The sequence below is a fragment of the Grus americana genome, unplaced genomic scaffold, assembly GCF_028858705.1.
Source record: "Grus americana isolate bGruAme1 unplaced genomic scaffold, bGruAme1.mat scaffold_378, whole genome shotgun sequence".
Lineage (NCBI taxonomy): Eukaryota > Metazoa > Chordata > Aves > Gruiformes > Gruidae > Grus > Grus americana.
Window position 1 is genome coordinate 36978 of NW_026561648.1, and position 9222 is coordinate 46199.

General features: G+C 57.5%; 1 non-coding gene across 1 annotated transcript; it reads right to left on the bottom strand.

Annotated features, from left to right (window-relative positions):
- Nucleotides 1-3237: 3237 nt before the first annotated feature.
- TRNAA-UGC (transfer RNA alanine (anticodon UGC)) lies at nucleotides 3238-3309 on the bottom strand. The gene has a single exon. It is a non-coding gene; the product is annotated as a tRNA-Ala (tRNA).
- Nucleotides 3310-9222: the final 5913 nt, after the last annotated feature.

Consider the following 9222-nt stretch of genomic DNA (forward strand, 5'->3'; position numbering starts at 1 on the left):
GTGAGAGGGAAAGATAGTGCTGCCGGTTCCTGGGGTGCCATCCCTGCTGCTGGATGAATCACTGCCATACTGAGACCCCAAAATCCTGGGATGGGGGAACCTGCCCTGGGAGTTTTCCTTGGGGAGACCAGGGGTGGGAGAGGGATCTGACCATCTCAGGAGTGGTGAGGAGAAGGGGGAAGGTGATGTAGAGACCAGGAGGGCACCTCATGGGATGAACATGCAATGGGCTGCCTTGCTGCCTGCAGGGGCAAAGCTGCGCTCCCAGAGAAGTGCTGGGGCCCCTGGAGCTGAGGGAGATGCCTGGTCCCTGTCCCCGGAGAGCACAGGCTATGACGATGCTGACGAGGTGTCTCTGGCACATCCCCCTGAGGACACAAAGGCTGTGACACCAGAGCTCAGTGCCCAACAGTCCCTGGGCCCCGGGCCAGGACAGCCCGTCCCTGCCATGCAGCTGGGTGCAGCCAGGAGGGAGGAGAGGTCTGTGCAGCTGGGAGAGCCGTGAGCACCAGGGAACCGTCTGCCTTTTCCCACGGGCAGCAGAAACAGCCGGGCATTGCCTCTGGTTTTATTCTCCTGTGTTTACCCCCTGCCTCCACATTTGTTCTTATTAAAAGCCTTTGGGGGTATGACCCAGAGCTGGTGCTTGCCTGCCCAGGTGTCGGGGTGTCTCCCTGAGGCTGATGGGGGGGAGCAGAGCACAAGGAGATGGCGGTGAGGAAGGGCCACGTCTTGGGGACAGTGGGTTCAGGGTCAGGCTGTGGAGCTGTGAGAGCCCATGTTCCCTGGGGAATATTCCTGCTGACAGAGACATTTCCATCCTGCCAGCCACAGTTTCCAGCAAAAATGGCTCCCTGCAAGGTCTCGTGATGCACCCCAGAGGGAGTGCCCATCTCCTCACCCTGGGGTTCCCCAGCTGCTCTTTCCCCCAGGCCCTGCCTGGGCCACACTGGTCCCATGGCACAGAGGCCATGACAGAGCTGCTGTGTTGGGGTGAACCCTGGGCTGTGGCCCCACAGAAACGAGCCCTAAGGTGGCCGCAGTGCCCTGAACACCCCATCCAGCCCCAGGGGGTCTCACGTCCCATGGATCACCTCCCACAGTGGTTAGGAGGCAGCTCCGCTGCCCACTGTCCTGGCACAGGGTACAGAGGCACTTGCTGGGGCACACGGGGCTGGGATTGCCCCTTCCCTGGCTTTGCCAGGTCCCCAGTCTCCATGAGCTGTTCCTGCTCCCTTGGGCCCTCACAGACCTTGGAGCAGTGCTGGTAGATCCCCAGAGCTGCCTCCTTCCTGGGCAGGGACTGTAAGGCCCCACGGCAGCCCTGGGACCCCCTCGTCCTGCTGGGCTCCAGCCCCCAGCCCTGCCCTCCTGCTGCCTCCCAGGGGTGTCAGTGAGGGTTTGTGTCGGGGCAGTACCTGTGTGCAGGTGCAGGGGGGATGAGAGCAGGAGCAATGGGGGGACCTTTCCCTCAGTGCTGTGGGAGGCAGAGGAGGGAGAGTCCAGGGAAGGGAGAAAGGATCCCCAGGAGACATGGGCTGCTGCCCAAAGCCATCATCCAGCCCCTGGTGTGGGAGGCTGCTAATTTGGGCACATTTCCATGGCAGAGGGTATTTTGTGTCCCTCCCCTAAAGCCGGCACTGCTGGGAGCTCAGCCAGGGTCCCTCTCCCTGGGCTGGGGCTTTCACCTGCCCCAGCTCCCATGGGCAGAGAAATGACTCACGCAGGAGCTGGGTAGGGAGAAGGGTTTGACACTTGGGCAGGAACCTGAAACCCAAACTGCCCTCCCAGGTCCCACTGGTTCTTCCCAAAGCTCTTCCCTGATGGGCTTCTCTGCTGCAGACCAGAAGGTGTGTTGGGTGTCCATTGCAGGGGAGCAGCCCCAGGTGGGTAGCACTGCAAACAGCAGGATCTGGCCCTACAGCAGAAGAGGGGAGGAGGCAGCTGTCACCAAGAGCATCTCCTACAGCAGTGTTGCCCCATTCCTTGCTGGGAGCTCCTCCACCCCTGGGGTAACCTTGAGGGATATGGGGGAAGCCCAGGCTCACAGACGCCTCTGCCGTGATCCCTAAAGCTTTCCTGCTGACAGTCCCCAGCCCTGAAGCCAGCCCCTTAGTCCCCAGCCTTATGCTGGGTCTCACCATCAGACCCCTTGTGTAGGTCCTGGGGAGCTGCTGCAGGAGCAAGCACAGATCTGGGGTACAGTGATGATCCCACATTGCTGCAGAGAACAGACCCAGCCCTCAGGGCCAGACTGTTCAGGCCCCAAAATGCCCTGAAATGGGATCTTTCTGCTCAGGTGTGCTGCCCCCTCACACACACCCCTGGGCTCTGTGGCTCATCTCCCTGAGGAGGAGGAGGAGGAGGTGGAGGAGGCAAAGCTCTGCCAGGTGCCAGAGTAAGGGAGAAATATTACCCCTGGGGGAGGGCAGAGCTGGCAGGCAGGTGGCATGGGGCAGACACTGGGCTCTTCTCCCTGGTCCCCACCTGGGGCGGCTTGAGTCCACAGGTCAGTGTCCATACTGGCACCAAACATCCTGTGTTCAGAAGATATCCCCACCCCACCGCCCTTCTTCTGTACTTCACTTTTATACCTTATTTCTCTGAATTTGGGCCCACCGTTGCTGGGGGGCACTGAGCACCCTGCAGTGAAAGGCCATGTCTCATGTCCCACTTTGGGTTGCAGGTGGTTTTGGTGGGGGAACAGCTGAGGCACCATCTCCTGGCCCTTGCTGCCTGTGCATGGCTTTGGACAGGCCTGTGTCTCCCTGATCCCACAAGCATGGGCTGGACGGAGACACCAAACCCCCAGGAACAAGAGGTGGGTACCAGCCCCAGCAGTCCCACCTCTGCAGGGCTGTGCCTGACCTCAGCACCTCTGGGTTCCTCTGCTCAAGGCAGTGGTGATGGCAGAGGGAAAAAGACCTGGAGACAGGGACAGGGTAAGAAATGCCATTCCACCAGCTGGGAGTCCCACAGGCCTGTCCAGGCTGGTCCAGCTCAGACACCCCTAGCTGCTGGCACAGGGGGGTGTTTCCCAGCTGGGATGGGATCTGCACCTGAGCTCAGGTCCAGCACCTCTGGGAGGTGGCTCAGCAGAGGCAGTGCACACAGCCCTCCTCACCCCACAGAGGGGCCCTGGGTGGGCAGGGCAGGCCCACAGTGCCTGGAGAGGACCAGTGCTCCAGCTCCAGCCTGTACCCGCCTGAGGCTGGGCACTGGGGGAAAAAGCACCCTTGGAGATGCCGGGGATCGAACCCAGGACCTCCCACATGCAAAGCGGGCGCTCTGCCGCTGAGCTACATCCCCTTCACGCCTGCCAGCAGGACAGACACTCTGCTGCTGTGACATGTCTATGACAAGCACAGCCCTGTTGTCCCCTGGGTGCCCGGGGACCCTCTGCAGAAAACAGCATTTGAAGCCTCCTGAGATGGGGGAAGTCAGGACAGCCTCTCCACGGGGGCCTGATCCTGGCACAGGGGTGCACTGCAGAGCATTGCCCCTTCCACGTCTCGGCAGGGCAATGGGGCAGAAGGAGGCTCTTGCTGCAGGCGCTGCTCCCACGCTCTGACCCACTCTGGGCTTGATGGAGAGGAGAAAACCCCCGAGCCTCCTCTGCCACCCAGGGCAACAGCCGTCTGTCTCCCATCTGTCCCCAGCTCCACAGGAGGAGCAGAGCAACAGGGTGAGGGAAACACCCTCCCTGGGGTGAGGTGTCCCCAGGCTCTGATGGCACCCCAGGGTGTGCGGTGGGGGGACATGGGGACAGAAACCTCTCACGCCCTCATCCAGGTAGTGGGCCTCCCCCTGCACCCCCCTCCCCGCCAGCATCCCTGGAGGTGGGGTGAAGGGCAGGCTTCCATCGCCCTGGGGCTGATGCCCAGAGAGGAGCACAGAGGTGTTTCATCAGTCATTGCAGCAGGCGGGTCAAGGGGGGCAAGAAACTCTGCTCAGGACAGCGTGTGACTACACATGACGCCCATGCACTGCAGTGGGTGATCCTCAGCACGGCTTGGTCAGCTGTCCTGGGCACATCAGAGGTCTCGCTGCGACAGACCTCCAGAGGAAGGATGCTGCCATTCAGGCCTCAGCTCCAGGGAGTGCCTCTGCCCGGGAGTGGGGGGGGACAGTGGCCTCTGGTCTGGGAACTGAGAACCAGGTGAAGGGGGGTGTGAGGAGAGGAGCAGTCTGTGCACCATGGAGAATGAGAAAGAGGAGAGAGACAGGGTCTTTGCAGAGATCGCGCAGTGGAGAGACCTCGATCCCTGTGGAGCAGGGAAGGAGGGAGAGCTGGAGACCACCCCAGAGGAGCACTGAATGGAGAGTCCTGCCCAGGGGGAGGCTGGGGACTCGTGGTGCTGGAGGAAGGCTCCTTCTGAGCTGCAGGGCTGCAGCTACAGAGCAGGGACAGTGCTCTGGCAAGAGGTGAAGGAGCAAGCAGGGCTGGGGCAGGCTGGAGGAAGGCAGACAGGTCTGCAAAAATCTAAGGGAGAAAATGATTGCTGAACCCGGGGTTGAACCAGGGACCTTTAGATCTTCAGTCTAACGCTCTCCCAGCTGAGCTACTTCAGCCCTGCCCCAGCAGCCCTGGTCCCTGTGCCACCCGTGCCAGGCCACAGGCTGGCACCCAGGAGGAGTGCTCCTCAGGGAGGTTCCCAGGGGAAAGCTGTGCCCAGCCCGGAGCAGAGGGGACCTGGCTCCTCCTTGACCCCAAGGCCAGGTGGGCTCCAGCTTTGGTGGAGGCCAGCTAACACTGGGCGTGCCAAGATGTCTGTGGGCCTTGTACAAATGTGACAGTGGTGAAGGTAAATGGGCAGACCAGGCATGTGCAACTGCAAAGGCTGCCCGTGGAAGAAGCGTGGGGCTGGTGGAAGACCTTACCTCCTTCCCCAGGGAAGGCCTCCTCCCACCCTTTTGTCCCTGGCTCCACTTCACTCACTCCTTCATTCCCAACTCCTCTATCTCCTCCCCGCTGAGCAGCGCAGGGGGATGGGGAATGGGGGTTGTGGTGAGTCCATAACAGTTCCTCTCTGCTGCTCCTTCCCTCTAAGACTTTTCCCATGGGGTCCCTCCTATGGGCTACAGTCCTTCAAGACAAACCCACTCCAGCATGGGCTGTCCTCCATCCAGCATTCTTTCAGGAATTGTCCAAAGTCTTCAGTGTTGGGTCCTCGACAGATTGCAGGGCTTGCTTTCCCCACCATGGGCCGCAGGGAAATAGCGACTCTACTCTGATATTCTCCGTGGGCTGCAGGAGGCAATCTGCTCTTGTGCCTGGAGCACCTCTTCCCCCTCCTTCTTCACCAACCTCCGTGCTTGCAGGGCTGTTTCTCACATTTTTTCTCCCTTACTCCTTTCCCATTCTGGCAGTTGTGTCCTTTCTTAAATATACTTTTGTAAAGGTCCTACCAGCTTCACTGATGGGCTCGTTTTTGTGCAGTGGTGGTCTGCTTGGAGCCTGCTGGAACCAGCTCTGTCTGGCATGGGGAGGCAGCCCCTGGTGTCTTCTCACAGAGGACACCCCCGCATCCCCCCTGCTGCCAAAGCCTGGACACCACCACCAATACACAGTGTAAATCTTTGTCTTGCTGAATGACATCCCCTGCTCTTCCCTCATCCACAAATACAATTTACTCGCTGGGGAGGAAGGGAGAGAACAGAGAAGGCCTTGATGCTGTGCAAACATGGTTCAGCAATAGCTACACCATCGGTGTGTTGGCAACTCTGTTTTGGTGACAAATCCCAAACACAGCGCCACGGGGGCTGCCATGAAGAAAATTAACTCCATCCCAGCCCAAAACCAGTACAGTGTGCCTGGAAGAATGTTTCCAGGATTAGCTGCTCTATCTCCTTCCCAGGGAGAGAGGTGAAGCTGACTGGCCGGTAGTTCCCTGGGTCCTTCTTCTTGCCCTTCTCGAAGACAGGAGGCACATGTGGTTTCTTCCACTCTTTGGAGGACTGTATTGTGTGCGCACTCGTGAACTGAGGCAAGAGGACTCCCACCACCTGTGGGTTTGTGGCAGGTATGGGAGGAAGCTGAGTCCCTGTGACAGATCCACTTGGCTCCCTGACCAAACCAGCAGTAGTTTGGTTCAGGGTCCAAAGGAGGTAAAGGCCCAGGTGTAACCTGGCCAACAACTTCTCTAGTTCTAGTCTGGTCTCTGAAAACAGGAGCAGAGGGACATGGTGAGCATTGATGTATATGGGCTTGGAAACTGGAACACCCATCACATGATTAAGACATGAGTAACAGGTGGTTCCTCCAAGACTCATTTGTCAAGGAACAAAGAAAGTTGTGGGTACAAGGAGTCTCATGCATACCTTTCCCATCGCATGGAATTTGACTATGAGCCAACCACTCTATTCCATAAATGTGGCAGCCTAAGGGTATCTTCTTTGAGCTCTCCCTGCTAAGCAGCTGGCTGCCCAGCAGTGATCTCTCCTTGAGCTGGGACACCTCTCAAGGTTACTCCTTGAGGCTGAGAGACCTCTTACCCACTGCAGATCTTTGCTAAGTGACTGATATCGCGCTTAACCTTGTGTAACAGTGCACTAAGATTTTGTATTGGTGACTTTGATTCTGTTTTGGTAGCTGTGAATCATTGTTATATCCTCTGTGCAGTAAGGAATAGAGTGATCCTTGCCATCCAGCTTTGATAAGGTGCAGTAAAACTGCTTTTGCTGATACTTCTGGCGGTGGTTCTTTAATTGGTCTAAATCACCCATCTGTGACAAACTGGTGTAGTCAGCAGGATTCTGGATCAGGATTCGCGACAGGAGACCTTACTGCAGCCATACACTGTATATAAAGCTGGCTTATGAGAAGATTAAGAGAGACCTTTTACCAGGGCCTGTAGTGATAGGACAAGAGGCAATGCCTTTAAACTGGAAGAGGATAGGTTTAGATTGAACATAAGGAAGAAATTTTATCTGGTGAGGGTGGTGAGACACTGGCACAGGTTGCCCGGAGAAGTTGTGGATGCCCCATCCGTGGAAGTGTTCAATGCCAGGTTGGATGGGGCTTTGAGCAATCTGGTCTAGTGGAGGGTGTCTCTGCACATGACAGGAGGTTTGGAACTAGATGATCTTTAGAGATTTTTGTTCCAACCAAAAACATTCAATGATTCTATGATCCTGTTCTTATCAACTTCCCTCTTCTCAGCATCAAGCAGATGAGCAGAGGTTCAGCAAGAGAATAGTCAAGGGCTGTGAACACAGGTGCAAGGGAGAACACCCTGGCATGATCTGCCTCCCAGCCTCGCATCACCCTGGGTGTAGATGACATGGATCCTGCATCTATGTTGTCGTGTTGTCACTCAGGTCTCCAGATCCCTTTGGGAGGCCCTGGGGTGTCTGCCCCACAGCAGCTCTTGGCTTTCCTGGAGGTTCGGTGCTGTGTTTGCCCACTGAGTGGAGTTGTGTTTGGCACCCAGGCACCTGGCATGGCACTAGAGTGGCACGAATGGCATGAAAATGTGAGCTCAGAAATAAGTCTTCAGTGCAGGGGTGTGGGTGCGCCTTAGCTTTATAGTGACTGGAGCTTTAGTGAGTACATTGGAGAGAGATAGAGAGACCTGGGGCACTCCTCGCTTTGATCAGCTCAGGAACGTATTGCACAAGGCACGTTCAGGTGTCCTAAACCTCTGGGGTCACTGCGGGTGGCCAAGGATCTCCTCCTTCTCCCTCTGGCCCTCAGCTGATGCTCAGGAAGGAGGTGGGCATTCTCAGAGATTTTCCATCAGACCTCGCAAACACTTGCACATGTCTTGGACCAACCCTAGCACTTCGGTCATCACAAAATGTCTGTATGTGAGCTCCTGAGTCCCCGCTGAATAAAGGCAAGGCTCCGAGCAGGGGCTCACACGCTGGTAACTCTGTTGTGCACACCCGAACTGAACCAGGAGGATTCCCAGCTCCTCTGGGTCTGTGAGGTTGAAGTGGGGAGCTGAATCCCGCTTCACCCCGAGGGCTTCCTGGTCACGAGGAGATGCCTCATTGTCTCAGCTGAACCCCTGCCCTGCACAAGGGAAGCCAACCCCTCCCTGTGCCTGTCTGTGTGTCCTTTTTCTTTCTCATTGGTGTCCAGAGGGGGACACTGACACCTGTCATAGAGAGCCACCCTCTGGAAGGACCAACCGTGCTGCTGCAATCAGTCTCTCTCCACTGTTGGTGATTGCTTCAGGCGATGTTGCAGCATGTTCCCCAGGGGTGACCCCGGTGCCTTTCAGGAGCTGCCAGCCGCAGAGCCACAGGGACATCTGCAGTGAGCCCAGAGAGGGCAGAGAAAGTGGTGCCTTGGGCTGGTCCTCTGCTGCTGCTGAGCTGGGCTGGGCTCCTGGGAAGGAGGGAGCTCATGGCAAGAGGGCAGCGCTGAAGAGAGACAGCTCTGCCCAGGAGCAGCTCCTCTGCAAAGCGCAGCAGGGCTGAGGGCACTGCCTGCAGGCACCAGGTGAGACAGCGGGAGGTTAAAGGCAATCTGGGTGGGAGGATGCTGAGAGCTCACAGAGGAATCTTCACCGCTGTGGACATGTTCTGTCTCTGGCTGCAGGGCAATGCACAAGAGTGTCCTGATGGGATGTCCCAGAGCTGGCACATCCCATGCTTTGTGTAGAGGAGAAGGACGTGCTCTGGAGCAAGGATTTCCTGCTTCACTGTTAGAGGGACAGGGGGGCATGACCCCTGCCTTCTCCCAGGGAAGGCTGCAGGGGTGTGAGGCCAGGTGTACCCCCAGGGGTGCCCAGGGCTGTCCTTCCGAGCAGGTTTCCTGTGCCCTGGGGGGCTGTGTGCTGGGACAGGGACTCAGCCACCTGCCAGGATCAGCACTCAGCCTCTAAGTCTGACTTTTCAACTTCCTACTCTTGGGCAATGGGAGGGGAGAAATGAAAAAGGAGCTCTCCAGAACAAACAAGTCAGTGAGACTCCTGAACTGTCACTTTGAGTGATCGCTAGGTCTACCAAGAGCCTCCGAAAGTGCCTTCAGCCACTTCTCTTCCTATGGACAGCACCTGCATCACCTTTGCTGGACTCACCAGGGTTGTTCCGACCTGCCCTTTTCCACCTGCCAAGAAGAACGTGCACCCAGCCAGTGCCCTGAAAACAGACATGTTTGTGTAGGGCCCAGGTGAGTGCACAGAGGTTGGGATGGGGGCTGTGAGAGGTGATGGGAAAAAGACATGGGAAAGGGAAACATCTCCCAGGAGGAAAATCTCCAGGCAGCAGGGA